The sequence below is a fragment of the Symsagittifera roscoffensis genome, chromosome 7 (assembly GCF_963678635.1).
Source record: "Symsagittifera roscoffensis chromosome 7, txSymRosc1.1, whole genome shotgun sequence".
Taxonomy (NCBI): Eukaryota; Metazoa; Xenacoelomorpha; order Acoela; family Convolutidae; genus Symsagittifera; species Symsagittifera roscoffensis.
The window spans coordinates 40,713,335-40,729,476 of record NC_087068.1 but is presented as its reverse complement, the minus strand read 5'-3'; positions in this window follow the sequence as shown (position 1 = coordinate 40,729,476).

The window sequence follows — 16,142 nt, the reverse complement described above, 5'->3', positions numbered from 1 at the left end:
GAAGCAAAAAACACTTAATTTTGGGGTGAAATTTAATTTTTCAAAAATTCGAATGGAGCCTGTCATGCACGATTTTCTCGCGATAACTGAAAGTCAAAAAAGAGAAGTCAGAACAATCGATTGACAATCGCGGGAAAGTTGCAAGATAAATCAGTAGGAAATTGCTATTCGCAATTTCCGTCACGGTAATAATCTAGAGTAGAGCTCCCATTCGAAACAGAAAGAAGCGTATTCCCACGAACTGGATTATTGTGACTTGACTGGAGTATTATTCTAAACTGGACTAGAGTGAACCTTCGGTGGAAAGTCGGACAGCTTGAGGTCCCAATGGTTCACGAGAAACTATAGTCTAGAGTACAAACTTGTTCTTGTTGTTAAAACTGACAAACATTAAACTCATTTTATTTACATTATTTAATTCTCGAGTTGATTACCGACTTGATTACTCCCGATTCTTGAGCGTGCTACAATGTGAGTACTAATTTAAATTTCTAGAGTGTGTTTTATAATTGTTATGTTGAGGTAAGGCGAGTTTTAGGTTGATCCATCTGAAATGGATCAAAGTTCCACTGTCTAATAAAAAATAACTTAACGGATTGTTCCAACCCGGTTTTTAACGGCGTTCATGTATTTTGGGTATCTAGAGACCTAAGTATGAGGACGTTCTTAATTCTAGAGTGGGGGGATATTTAGTGGGGAGAGTAGTAGCCTTTAAGCTGTAACGGGTCGTAGTCTCATGTCACAAACGAACCGAATTGGCTCCGACTGATTTGAGGTAGAAAAACACAAGAGATAGTGTCCCTGACTCTTGAGCCAATAGTTATAGGGCCTATTTTTCTTAAGCCTCATGTGTGACTGCAGTAGACGAATGTTACACTCGTTCATAAGTTTGGCGAATGTTTCTCGAATTTCATTGTGTCTTGTGTGTGTAACCGCCCTTTGCACAGTGCAGGGCATGTGTCAATTTAAAATTTGCACTACATGCACAATTGAGAAGGGTTTTGGTCGGTTCCCATCTGTTTAATTAAAAAAATGCCCTCTATGAATTGTGATTTATTCAGATTAAAGTTGTATTTGCTTAGCGGTAAGGCATTGCGCCAGTAAGAGGTTTCCAGGCGAGGTTGATTGCGTATTTATCAGTTTTTCTCGACACTGGGAAAACTTTTGAGAAGTTGTAGTTTTTGGGAAACTAAGTATTCTGTACTAAGTATGCATTTCAAAAACACACGCGCAACTAAAACTGGTTTCTTCATCTTTTATGCGGGATTGAATTTGTATATGCTGGTAATTACACAAAATAATGTTTCAATTCAAGTTTCTTTGTGCCATTCTGCCAGATGGCACAGCGCAACCTTCCGACGAAGCTCGAAACAGAGAGAAAAGGCCTTAACAGCAAAAAAGTGCTTTAAAGGAGGGTCAGAAAGTTCTGGAATATTTATTTTTTAAAATTTCGATTTTCAAGTTGACATTTCTCAGAAATACGAAAAACGGCCATTTTGAGCCAAAAAGTGACGAAAATAAAAAGAACAACGACAGAAATTGTGAAAAACAGTCGTACAGGAGACGAGAAATACGAAGCCTCGTATCGTGGCAACAACACACGATAAGGACCTTAAGAGTGAATATTGGTGGAGAAGGAGGCTTCAGTGGGGGAAGAAATATACCACGGAACCCTCCCGGGACGCAAATCAGAAGAGATAAGAGCGTTATCGCTGGAATATCACGGGAGCGGAGGCTTGGTCCCCCAGAGACTGTTTATGTGAAGGGACTGTATAGAGCCAACTTTGTAGCTACCTGAATGTCATAGATCTCTTAATTAACACCGTTATTGCTTGATATTTCAGAATATGAGTAGCTAGAAAGAGGAAAGGGTCAATCCATCTCCAATGGATTTAATATAGAACTGTCACACAAAAACATGTTAAAATAGGTTGTTCGAGCCGTGTTTTTAATGACAATCAAGTAGTCTGAGGATCCGAGACTCAGCTATGTGGTTGTGTTTGCATGTAAACGAAAGCTGATCAAAAGTCGTTTGACTGATGGCCTAAAAATGGTAACTTTTTACTTTGCCCTAGACAGACCAGAAAATCAACTGGCAAGGTCGAGACGGTGAAAAGCGAGTAGGATTAAGGTAACTGACGCCTGCCAGTCGTTAATAGGTACTTTTTCTACGCTCCGTCGCTGTGTAGTATTTGGGCGAATGTTACATAGACGTTTTTATGGCGCTCCTGGGTGGGCCTGTCAAAGGCATAAGACCATCATGATCAGCAAGCGTTTCAGCGACGAACCCTCCGCTCCGGGCGTACGCCCGAGTTAGAGGCCTTAATGACCGTTATTGTACTGGGGGAAGTTGCGTACCCTCCGTCCAGTACTATTTAGCTTTTTAACTTAGTTAACACCGAAAATTCCGGGGGCCGGAGGGTTAGGTGGGAAATCTAGAGCCCGCTTGTCCTGAGGTCCCAGGACCAAAAACAATTAAAGAGAAAGCGTAAAACCAAACAAAAATAGTGTATAACCAAGAAAAAGTACAAAAAACAGTAAAAAACCCAAAAAAGACCAAAAACAGTAAAAAATGTGACAGTTTATATGTTATTTCCGGACGAGATGTGATCTGACCTTCCTATTTGTTGTTGTTTCAGATTTATTTATATCGTTTCTGATAGAAAGATTGTGTGTTTTGGTGAAGGGTTGGATACCCTCCCTCGAGTGTAATTTGAGTGTTTAAGCACGTTAATGGTGATTTTGCCGGTGACCGGATGGTAGAGTGGCAAGCTGATCAACGTGTTCCACACTCAACAGGGACATCAGGGACAACATCCACAACGACTGTTGGGTATCGTTGAAACAATTTTAGTATCGTTCGGGTACTATTTCATTAAAATTTAAGTGGTGGGGGGCACGATTGGCGCGGTCCGATTGTACCCTCCATCGATTACAAATTTCCGAGTTAAGGGTCTTAATTCGGGTATTTTGGTGCAAAGGAGGGTATAGTACTATTTATTAACGACTACTAATAGGTTATTATCCTTATTACATATTACTTATCTCCTAAATAAGACCCAAAAAACACCCAATTTTGTCGAAAATCATCGATTTTCGATCAAACTGTAGACCCCAAAGTTTTTGGATATCCGAGCTTTTCCGAGCAACAAAAAGCTTTTACATAGGGAATAGCTACGTAGTTCGATCCCCCTAACTAAAGAAACCGCGTGAGAAAAGACTCAGTAAAAGTTGGAAAAAACCAAAATTTTTCGGTCAAAATTTCGATAATTTTCTGAATATTGTCAATCTGTTTTGGGGATCGAGTTTTTGAGTTTTGGAGTTGGAGCAATAAAATTTTTTGCGTTAGGAGCGTGCTAGCATAACGTGCTCGGTTACTAGAGAAATTCTTGAGTAAGCCTCCGATCAGCTCCGTAGATAGAGCTAACGACTTAAGGATCGGAAAAGGAAGGAATCGGAGGGTCCAAGTTTGATAGTTATTGGCCAAATTTTTGTCTCCAAACCAATTTTGATCCGGTTTTTTGCACTATTCCAGTGCCGTACAGGGCTACTACGCTCGTTTCAATTATTTTTAGGCACTTTCGATAGGAATTGCGGAAAAAGTTTCTCAGAACCTATACAGGTGGTGAAAAAAGGCCATTTGGACAAACACGTTTTTGGCAATTTCTCAAAGACTAGTCATCCGATCGGGATAATTTTGGTACCATAAGTCGACATTTTGGACCAATTTTCCGGACCGCAACCGTTTTTGGGTTGATAATCTCGGAAAAGTAAAATTTTTTAGAATTTGTTGGTTCGGAGGGTCCAAATTACAGGTAACCCTCCGAGCGGCAGAAAATTTTATCAAAACATCTTTTTATTCAAGTGGGAAGGTTGACCGAGTCAGCCAACCTAGTTTTAAGTCAGGTAGACCGCTTTTGGAGGCTTTGTTGCGGTAACACAACCTTTTTTCTTGATTTTTGAGGAACCCTACGAGGTAACCCTCTGGAGTCAGCTAAGGCCCTTAGCAACCCTCCTTAGTGAAAAATTTCCACGAGGTTATCCAAAGAAGTTAAGACAGCCCCCTGATAGAGAATTTAGCTTGTTTTGACGCTTCCTGAAGTTAATTGAAGGCCCTTCTGAGTGAAGCTCAGAAATTTGAAAATTTTGGAGGTACCCTCCGAAGTAACCCTCCGGAGCATATTAAGCATCTTATTGACCCTCCTTAGTAAATTTAGGGGGACCCTCCGAAGTGACTTGGGTGATTAAGGTACCCTCCGAAGTAGGCTAAGTGTCTTAACAACCCTCCGAAGTAACCCTCCGGAGTGTCTTAAACCTTCAAAACAACCCAAAGTTAGAAACTTGAGGAAATCTTCTGTGGCAATTTGGGAAAAGGAAAATATCCATTTAATTTAAATCATATTAGGATATTAGGCGTGCTTATTAGGATCATAAGAGCCCATTTTGACCCGGAAATTTGTGATCAACTTTGGATTCAAGATCGGGTGTATCAGAAGTGCCCGAGCAAATTTTTTTTGATTGTGATTTTGGTTGTGTGGTTGCCTTGAGCTACTTAATAGGAAAGTTCGGGCAATCCGGGAACAAATAAAGGAACACCTCGGTGAGTGTATTAGGCAAATACACACTCACTTGAGAAGAAAAGTTGTTCCCTACTCTCGTGCACTTGGAGCAGTCCGGGTGTGGGAGAGCTTTTTCATAGACTTTGGAAATTTTCGATCAGAGGTTGCCTTGAGCCATTTAATAGGACAGCTCGGGCAATCACAGGGCACCTAAAAGAAGACCTCGGTGGGTGTATTAAGCAAATACACACCAACTTGAGAAGACTGTGTCCTGGGCTTTGTTCTTTCGGATTGAGGGAAGTCTTTTTCTTTAAGACTAAGTTTTATTGATCTGTTTCTGAGTCATCACTGCTTTTTATCAAAGATTGTTTAATTTTAACAAAGCAGTGACTTGATAAATTGTGTGGCGATAAATTGATACTGACAAAAGGTCGCTGTTACCTGTAGGATATTCTTATCTGATTATCTATTGTGTTTGGTGTGTTGATTATATCTTGTGAAATTTTGTGATACTGTTATAATATACGACAGGGATGAGCTAGCATTATATCAATACTGAGCAGGCCCTGTGTGTGTAACTCTAGCTGAGTCACTAAGATTGTCATTGAGAAACCTAAGAGACACTCTTGATACTTACGAGATCGAGAAGGCAGCGTTAAGTAATTTAACTTGAATTCGTTTGCGGTACGTGTGCGTCGCCATTGAATCATACGAAAATTGTTTTTGTGACAAAGTATTCAGCGCAGGGACTCGTTAGGATTGACTACCAAGATTCCCAGGCTGAGTAAGGGCAGCACGCGAAAATTTAAAACTAGGCGTAGCCAGTCCTCGTTTAGCAGCGCCTCCGACGTGTTTGCCGAAAACGAATCGACCAAAGGTCAATCTGATCTTTCAGTGAGCGAAATGAGATTGAGGAGCGAGAAAAACCTCGATGGCGATCAAAGGCGGAGCGCCGAAACCGGAAACGAGAGCGAAACGCTTGTGGACCCCTTTGACGAGGAAGAACAGACTTTGAGCCGAGCGAGGATCTCGAGCGGGAGGAAGTCGAGAGGACGGAGGAGACCTCGGAGCGTTCCGAGGTCGAGCCGCGAGAGGAAGTCTTATTCAAGGGAATGTCCAAATCGGAGACCAAGAGTCACAGGTGGAGGGGAGAATACTCACATTCGGCTAGTACCCACTCATCTCTGGCCAAGCAGAGCAACAACGCGATGATGTCGAGTATAAGCCCGAGTGAAGAACAACCGGGTTCGAAGGCCAAGAAGAGTTGGAAGACTTTGTACGACGAGCGCATGGCGTCACTACCATCTGTAGGTTTAACTTCCAGTCATGACTACCCGGAGATAGCCCATCCGGATGTGAACTTCACACCGTGCCCAAGGAACGATAAGAACAGGAAGGCGTCATCAGCCTCGCCGACCAGGCCCATGTCAGATGGGATAAGGATGGGAGCGTCATCAACCTTCGACAGATTAATGACGTCCATGAGCAAGCAAAAAGGCGGTGCGTCATCAAGCACCAGGCTGCAGCCGCAGTTGAACTCATCTTCTCTGGGACTAACCCCGTCATTTGGGGCCACAGGCGACATAAGTGACATGTTCGCTGGCGTAATGAATGGTCTGGATGAACTGAGACGGGACATGACTAAAAGAATAGATCAGGTTGATGAGAGATTTCACAAGGGTCAAGAGAATCTGAGAGATGAACTAACGCACGTGAAGTCGCAGGCGAGGATTGATCAAGCTCAGTTGATTCGCAACACCGATCAATGCCTGGCGGAGAGCCTGGCACAGGCAAGCAAGGAGTCATACGAAAGAGAGGCTAGGATGACCAGGGAGATCGAAAGATTGTTGAACGATCATGATAGTACCTACGCCCACACGATGACCAGCCTGGAGAAGAGGTTAGATGCAAAGTCTGACTTAATGATGCGGAAGCTTGACGCGATCCTGAATGGGAGTAGTTGGCAGGAGCATTCCAACCCAAGGGAGCGCTCACGCCATGCGAATGTTGGAGATGGTACGGGCAGCAATGCCAGAGCCCATCAAGGCTCGAGAACGAACTACGAACCTAGAAACAAGGAGCGGCCAAGGGCAGCCCCGCAGAGGCCTGGCTGGACGAATCCAGTCCCGCCGGAGGCAGATGCCACCCCGGAGACAAGGTTGCCAACCGTGCCACAAGTCAGTTCAGTACCAGATCTGACTACAGTCTCACAGGACACAACGATGTATGCCTCGATGTTTGAGCCTCTGAACAGATCTCTCGAAACATTCATCACCAAGCTCTCGTAGTCAACCGAGAGAGGAGAGAGGTCAAGAAGGACACTGAAAAAGCCGAAGTCATATAAAGACGAGTCAGATGGCTGCATTGATACTTGGATAGAGGTGATGAAGTTACACTTTGAGGAAGAGAATCTCTCCAAAAAACAAGAGTGCAGCGCGCTGACGAGCAACCTGGAGGGTACTGCATTAAGTTGTGTAATGGCGAAAAGAGCCAATGAGAGAGACAGCGCTCGCAAGATATTCGACATCCTGCTGAATCGTTTCGGCTCTGGAGTACAAGGGCACCAGGCTATGGTGAAGTTCGAGAAGAGGCGTCAAAGAGATGAAGAATCAATAGATAAATTCTTGGACGACCTTGAATTGCTCAGGAGGAGAAGCAACCCGGATGAGAGAATATCCGAGCGAAACTTGGCGATTGCTTCGAAGTTCATGGACGGAGTAAGGAGTGAGGAGTTGAAGACGATGTTGGCCACTCACTTCACCCTGTCGCTTGACCAGGTACCCACGCCCGACGACTTGCGTATGAAGTCACGCGAGTATTTACTCATAAAACCGAGGGCGCAAAACCGTTACAGCAATTATGGCAACTATAGCGGGACAAACACTGGTGCGAATTCCAGTTGGTACAAACCTCGCGATGACATGGATAAGAGGAGGTCGTGTGCGAATTGTGGTTCGATGGACCATCACGTTTCAGCGTGTTCTGCATACAAACAGAACATGAAGGCCATAGGCTACTTTCTCGAGGACGCCGACGCGACCGACGAGGATCATGAAGAGTACGTCAGAGGGCTCATCATGAAATATGGTGTTTCTTCTGTAATTTGGAGGGACACTTCAAGTCGGATTGTACTCAATTTTGGGATGCAGTAGCGGACGCGAAACATCCCCGCCACGAAGAGGCGCTTTCGGGTGTCAAGGCCAGTCGAGCACGTCTGATGAACGAGGCTGAATCTCGGAGAAAGGAGACGACACCGAGCACCTTCGCGACCAAAAAGGTTAAGACATGGCATGACGAGGTGGTAGCCTCGAACCTCGAAGCAGAGTCGTCTAGCCCACTCAAGGTGAATTACGGCCTGGCGGTAAGGACAGCGCTGCAGAATGTCAAACAGGACCTAGCCACGAAAGAAGTGGAGCAATGGGTAAGGTCGGAGCTGGAGAGCACAGATCTTCGGGAAAGTTTTAATGTTCTGGGTAAAGCGACAAAAGTAGAAGACAAAGAGGAACCCAGAAAACAGGGACTGAAACTGAACGTTATATCTGGTAAGACTTTCGGCATGAGGAAGGAGGGGACCAAAATAATGTCCATCATCTCAGTCGCGGGGCACCAGGTGGTCAAGAACTTGAGTGAACCATCCGAGATTACACTAGTCCACCTGGACATCTATGCCGACTACCTGAAGGAGAAAGATCCCAAACTGGACTCCAGGGTAGTGCGAGCGCTGCTCACAACGGGAGGTCCGAGGCTGATGAAAGTGGACGGACATTATATCGATGTCCATGGCCCTAACCCGATCCTGATGAATGTGGATGGCACCAATATCTACACGAAAGCTCACATAACTGATGCGAACGATCAGATTGGCCGGATATACATTGGTCAAGAGGAGCTGAAGGTTAGACGGATCGGACACAACGCGATGCTCGAACAAGATGCGGTGCATATAGGTTGCGAGGCCGATCTGGCCGCACACGTTCTGGACGTGCAAGGCAGACAACTTTCAGTAAAGGGACTGCTAGACACGGGAGCAGTGGTTAGTGTCATGCCAGTCAAAACTTGGACCGACATGGGTTTCGAGAGGTCGGATCCCATACCGACAAACATCAGGTTGGCAGCGGCCAATCAGGGAGCGATCTATGTCACTGGACGAACCCCGATCATTTCACTGCAGCTCGGAGGAAGACATCTTTGGATGAGCTTCCTAGTAGTGGAGAATTTGGACGAATCCGATCAGTTTATCTTAGGAAGGGATTTCTTTCGCAACTTTGCCGTCACGATCGATCTCAATGACGGGTTGATTAGGATCAAGGATCCTGAGAGAAAGTATGAAAAGAGACCCCTTAATAAGATCTTAATTAATCAGGCCAAGGTGCCAATTTTTCTGGATCGGAAAGTTAGATTAAAACCAAACCAAGCCGTAGTAGCGACGTTTAGGATGAGGAACTTGAATGAACTCAGCAATGACAGACAGGTGTGTCTGGTACCAAATCCAAACAGTAAAAGCTCGGCTATTTTAGGAAGAAGCTTCTCACTCACTCAGAGCGGACTGTGTGTGAGTGTGTTATTGAACACAGAAACAACAACAGTGACAATACAGAGGGGAAAGAAACTTGGCTACGCTTTGCCTCTGAACACAGACTTTCAGAGTGTGGAGAACTTGAAAAAGTTTGATGTTACTAAATGTCCATTACATGCGAACCAAGAATGTATAATGAAAAGAGTGAATGAATTGAAATCTTCTAGGAAATTGTTTTCAATGAAGTCAGAAACAGATGATGGGCTGTCTAGTTGTTCCAACTTTCCTGGGAGGCCGACGGAAGCAGAGTTAGCAGCGAATAAGCCTGTCCTACCTGAGATAGAACACCTGAAGGGTAAAATATCAGATAAGGAATTAGATTCGCTCAGAGCGGTGCTAAATCGGAACGCAGACGTTTTTTCAAAGCATAAGGCCGACATAGGTTGTTGTAGTTTTGTAGAGCACGAGATTGAGATAGAAGAGGGCTCGGTACCTCATAGGGAAGGGGCGAGAAGAATGACCCCAAACAAGTCAGAAGCGTGTAGGAAGGAAATCGAGATGTTAATGGAGTACGACATGATCGAGCCGTCGAAGTCCCCATGGGCTTGTGGCGTGGTCATGGCGAAAAAGAAAGGGGGACAACTCAGATTTTGTTGTGATTTCCGTTATCTGAACGCAGTGACTATAAAGGACGCATACCCGATTCCCCGCATCGATGAGAGCCTATCCAAGCTGGGGGACGCGAAGTTCTTCACGACGTTGGATTTGGGCTCTGCGTTCTGGCAAGTGCCACTCAGAAAGCAAGATCGAGAGAAAACAGGCTTCGCGTGTGATCTGGGACTGTTCCAGTGGAAGAGGATGCCATTCGGATTGTGCAACGCGACGGCCACATTCCAGCGACTGATGGCCCAGGCACTCACGAGCGTCACTAAGAAATACGGGAATCTCATCATGTGTTATGTCGATGATGTCGTGATTGCAACACCAACCTTGGAAGACCACATAGAGAGGTTGGATGAGGTGTTTTCTTGCATGAAGCAGGCGGGTCTGAAATGTAAGCCCTCTAAGTGTGAAATCCTCAGGGATTCCATAAAGTATCTGGGCCGCCTGGTTGACAAACATGGAGTGAGACCAGATCCCGAAGCGGTTGAAGCGGTGCTGACCTGGAAGGCACCTAAAACAGATACACAGCTGATGAGTTTTCTGGGATTCGCAAATTATTATCGAGAGTTCATCAAGGGGTATGCTGACAAAATATACCCCATGCAGAGGTTGATGAGAAACAAGGGCAAAAAGTTCACCTGGACTGATGAGGCACAAGTTTCATTTGAAAACATCAAACGTGAACTTTGCGAGGCACCGGTCCTCGGCATGCCAACAGAGAAGGGGATGTTCGTGCTGGATACGGATGCATCAGTAGTTGCGATATCGGGCATACTTCACCAGGAGCAGGAGTGGAACGGGAGAACGGTTCTTCGTCCGATAGCCTACGGGAGTAAAGTCCTGAGTGATACTGAAATGAAGTACGGCGCACCAAAAGCGGAGATGTTTGCGGTGATCTCTTTCGTGGAAAAATACAGAGCCTACTTGGGGAGTGCTCCCTTCAAGTTACGTGTGGATAATCGTGCCCTGGCATGGCTGAAAACCTATTCGATGGACCAAAGTTATATTGGTCGTTGGATTGTGCGCCTGGATGGATACCATATGATCATAGAGCACCGTACCCGTGACAAGCACCAGAACGCAGATAGCCTCAGCAAAAAGACAGAATTTTATGAGCGCCTCGAGGAGAAACAGGCTAACCAATCAGAGATCAAAGACGGGTTTTCCTTTCTGGACAAAGAAACCTACGACAAGCTGCCACTTACTAGGTGGTTAGACAAGTCAGGACATTCTATACCCGGACACCCTGACCTTCCAGTGGAGACGGCCGCGGAGATAGAGCTTCTAGCCAGAGGCGAGCCCGTTCCGTTGGATCTGCTAGTCCGATCCAACTTGGTATAGCAAGAACTTACCAGGCTGGGCATAAACAGCATGGCTCTATTGAACAGGACGGTGAACGTGGCGCCAGACGTCATGGGAAAGCTCCGTGACTTGTTGGACAGGGAAGTGGATAGGCATGATCGTGAAAGGATGGAGACCATGCAGCCGTTGACGGTCACCGAGAGAACAGAGAAGAGGCCAGTGTCCATTCGCAGCCGAGGCGTTGAACGGGATTGCAGGTCGATTGTCAACCAGCTGGTGAGCTCGATGCCCAAGGAGGTCTTGTTGAGAACTTCGTTCACTGAATATGGAACACTGAATCAGAACCAAACTACTGAGGAAGTCAGGATCAGGTCGAAATCTAGCTTCACGAGGAGAGTGCATTTCACGGATGCAAAAGAAGAATACGAGCCGAGCCCAGATTGTTCGTCCGTGGACGAGACAATGTCCGGGGAGTCTGATACCTTCGAGCCAGTCAAGGACGACTCGTCTGAGGAGTCAGACACCTTTGAGCCCGTGCAGGACGACTTGTCTGGAGAGAGGTTGACGAGACCACCTAGGGGCAGAATTTTGTCCGGGGAGTTGAGTTTGAAGCGACCGATGGACAGAGTTTTGTCCGGGGAGTCGAGAAACATCTCAGACAACTTGGAATATGATGTTGGGAAATCAGTCGACTCAAGTGTTGACTCGAGGCCCCAGTCCTGGGACAACACGTCTGAAACAACTTCCAATTCCGATATGTCAGAGATCGCAATCCACTCCTTATTGGTAGACTGGAAGCAGCGTGGGCTGGACCGAGAAACACATCAGGATCCAGACAGGGACAGATACACCTCAGATGAAGAGGGCACTGTGGTAGATAATGCCGCAGACGAGCTCGAGCTGATAGCAGTTTCGAAACGCCCAACCAGATTGCTGCCACATGGTACGGTCGTCCGTACCAATCTGGAACCATCTGTGCAGGAAGCGACGCCTTTGAAAAAGATATGGTGTGTCAAGTTGATGGACGATGCTCATGCTTCGGAGATAATGAGTGGGCAAATGAACGTGGTAAAGACGTATTTGAAAGCCAGGTACAGGCTGTCGGATCTCCTAAGGGCTCAACGAAATGATAGAATGACGAGCAGTCTGAAGAGATGGATCGAGAATGGAGCACCTGACAAGGGAGACTTGGAAGAAGACAGCTACAAGATCTTAAAGCAATTCTACCTGAAACGAAACGACTTGTTGTACCTGAATAAGGAGGGAATCGTTGCCTGCAAGCAAAAAAAGGAGGACAAGGTCCTCTATAAATACAATTCAATAGTGTTACCACAGTTGTACCAGACCGAATTGCTCTTTCGCTCACATGATCAGATGGGCCATCAAGGCGTGGACAAGGTGTATAACAGGATACAGAAACGATTCGAATGGCCGGGATTGAAAAAGGTTTGTGAGAAGTGGATCGCCGCATGCCTGTCATGTCAACAGGCGAAGGATCCCAGGAAACTAAGGTTCCCCCTACGGTCAATAGAGTCGTCAGGTTTCAACGAAGTGGTGCTAATCGATCATCAGAAAATCTGCATGACAGCAACGGGCTATAATCAGGTGCTGGTAATGATCGACCATTTTACGAAGTATGCGGAAGCAGCACCCTGCATGACAGCATCGGCGGAAGAAACGTGTGATCATTTGATAAATGTGTGGATAGCGAGGCATGGCTGCCCCATCACGTTCCAATCGGACAATGGCAAAGCATTCGTGGGTGATCTCACGAAGGAGTTGATGAAAAGGTCGCAGGTAGCGCAGGCCCACTCGACCACTTATCACCCGCAAACGAATGGCCTAGTCGAGAGGCAACACCGCACACTGGTATCCATGCTGAGAGTCTACTGCTCGCGTTACATGGATGACTGGGACAAGCACTTGCCGCAAGTGATGGGTGCTTACAACAGCACGGAGCATTCCACCACGGGAATAAGTCCGCACATGATTTTAACGGGTCATGAAAAAGCGCTCCCGTTGACGTTTTTCTACCCTGAATATGAGGGGAAGAGGACAGCACCGCAGACGTACGTGCGGGATGTTATTAGAAGACAGCAGGACCTCAATGACTTATGCAGGAGGAATACGCAACAGGCGCAAATTAGACAGAAAAGGAGGTTTGATAAAAGGACAGCTGATGCGAAAGCCTACTCAGTTGGCGACTACGTTTGGGTGTTCCAGGAAGTGGTTCCACCAAAAGGAACCAAGAAAATATTTAAAAAATGGCGTGGTCCATTTCAGATAACAGAAGTGCACCAAGGAGGTCGTTTTTATCGATTGAGCACTGGAAAAGCAGCTCATTATGAAAACATCAAACCACAAAATGCCTCGTCAGAGGATTGGTGCATCCCAGCGGACATGCAAGAGGGAGACTATTTGATAGTGGATCCTGCTTGTGAAGTGAATGAAAGGGGTACTCGCGACAAAAACGACGGGAATGAGGTGGTGGACGACTGCGACCTACCACTGGATCTCGAGTTGACCGAGCGAGTAGAGGTGGACGATGAAACTCTACCCTATGCCGAGGAAGACTGGGACTGCCCGGAACAAATTGAAATTGACAAAGGAATACAGCCTGACTTTCCTCTCACTATGGAACCACGCCAAAGCAAGAGAGGAAAAAACCAGAAGAAATACAATCCGTACGGCGAGGATTTCGTTGTAGACAGGATAGTTGTAAGTGATGTCATGGACTCGCTAGTGGGACTGGACGAAGTGGCGATGTTAGAAGAAATCGACTTGGTGAATGATATGGATCAAGATTGGATCGACGATCGATCAGAACCGGAAGTGGAGTTCGAACCAGAAGCGGAACAGACTCATGAGCAAGAACTAACGAACTTGCGCGTACTCGAATGGCTCCATGATCTGCCGACAGATCCAAAAGAGACGATCCTGACGATTCAGGACGTCGATAAAGACGGCGTCAAATACATCAGTCATGACAATACCGAGTCCAACTGGGTCGCCCCAGATGGTCCTCTACGTGTTCCACAATCCAACCTCGATCTCCCAGACTTTGGGCGATCGACGGGGACGTCGATGGATATTTTTGTCCGGGGAGTGGGGGTAGGACTCACCCACACCGAAAATCTGATAATAAAAAAATTGAAATCGGCAAGAGAAACCGGAGAACTAGAGACAGAGGGCGAGAATGCTAAAAAACCACCTTTTGGACGAATCTTTGAATCGTATTTTGATGTACCGAACCATTATTCGAACAATATCGTCATAACGGACAGCGATTTCATACTCACGGAACGCACGTGCGCCATAGCGATAACCGCGGACGTAAGCTTCAAAACAGCACTAGCGGCTGACTTCAAAAGAGAGTATAAGAATATCGAGTTTTTATGGAAACAGAGGCCTGGTGTGGGAGGGATGATAGCGCTGCCCCCTGTTGCATCACAGATACCAGGGATATATTTGTGTTTCCTGGTTACCAAGGCCACTGATAGGCAACACGTAGATCCAAAGAGCTTGGTATTGGCCTTGACTCGACTTAGGGATTTTTTGGTTGAGAGAGGAGTGACCTCTCTCTCGTTGCCAGTATACGATCCTAATAGGGGAAAGCTACATCCGAGAGAGTTGTACGCACTTGTACATGTGATATTTTCAGAGACTGACAAAGAAGTTTACTTACATAAAAAATACTATCTGAGCATATGCTAAGAATTGCGCTCGGCGATAAGTGGTTTTTATTAAGTTACTCGATAAGAATTAGAGTCAAGTTTTAGATTAGGTTAGATTTTAGGTACAGTATTAGGGATTATGTTTTTATGTGATAGTATAGGTGTGTGATATTTATGTGTTTATGTGTTATGTTATCTTTATGATATGTTTTATGTTTTGTGTCATAAAAGACCTGGGGTACTCCAGGTCATCAAGGTGACAGCGCTCATTCGTGCTACTCTGACAAAGTTAAAGGTGGACGATCCACCTTGGTGCTAAGATTTTAAATCAGAATTGAGAAGAGAATTTCAATGGAGAGTTTTAAAGAGTTGAATGATGTTGTATCCAAAAATGATGGTTCTAAGTAGCGACTTGTTTTTTAGATCTTGATTGATCGGAAATTGTTTACTGAACACTGAATCAGACGAGACAGAAAGAAATTACACGACAAGACAACAAGAATCAAGACGATAAGAAATGGGTGACACTAACGAACTCATGGAATTCCTCTCAGCGAGTCTAGGAGCGACTCTAGACGAGATCTATCAGCGGCTGATCGATTGTGATTTCACACGAGAAAAACCGGGGTTGGCGATGTTTGTGGTCGCGCTCCTTAATGCACTAGGACGAGAGGGTCGAGGGAATCGCCCTACGGAAGTCGTGTTGATGTTGGCCTTCGGTGAGTCCGGGACCGCCGAGAGAGGTCGAAGTCGACTGATGAGATGGAGGCGTGGAGAAATGTCTGGCCACGACCTGGCTCGTGAGCCAGGACTAGGTGAGCAGAGGGACCACAGGCTAGGTGAGATGCCCTTACCAGTCCAACCGGCGCAGCCACTCATCGGAGCGAAGAGACAACGTGATGGGCCAGGCCCGTCACATTCGGTCGACTCCCCTACAGCTGCTCCTCCTTCGAAGAAAGTGAGGGTGAGTGAAATAGAGATCCAGACGTCGGAGACGATCGAGACGCTGGAGAAGAAGGAGAAAGATCAAAGCGAGCTGTGTGCCAAAATTCAGGAGTATAGGGCAATAGCTCGAGAAAGAGACGAATGGAAGAAGAAATACGAAGATCTACAGGTGGCTTATAAGGAGGATGAAATATAGCACCTGAAGGAGCTGTATATGGCGAAGGTGAGCCAAGTGTCACCGGAAGTTCTGGCGAGCATGAGATCCTCGGAGGGATCCAACGACACACGCCCCGGGACAACAGCTCAGGAGCTGTGTGTATCGAGAGAGCCCGAGGCTCCTCAGCAGACACGACTGTCTGCTTCTAGTCAAAGGTTCACGATACCAGACCCTTCTGACACTTACCTTGCCCCTCAGTTCCAAGAATCGTTCAACCAAGTGGCCAGAGCGACAATGGAGGAGATCAACCGAACCACTGGACGGAC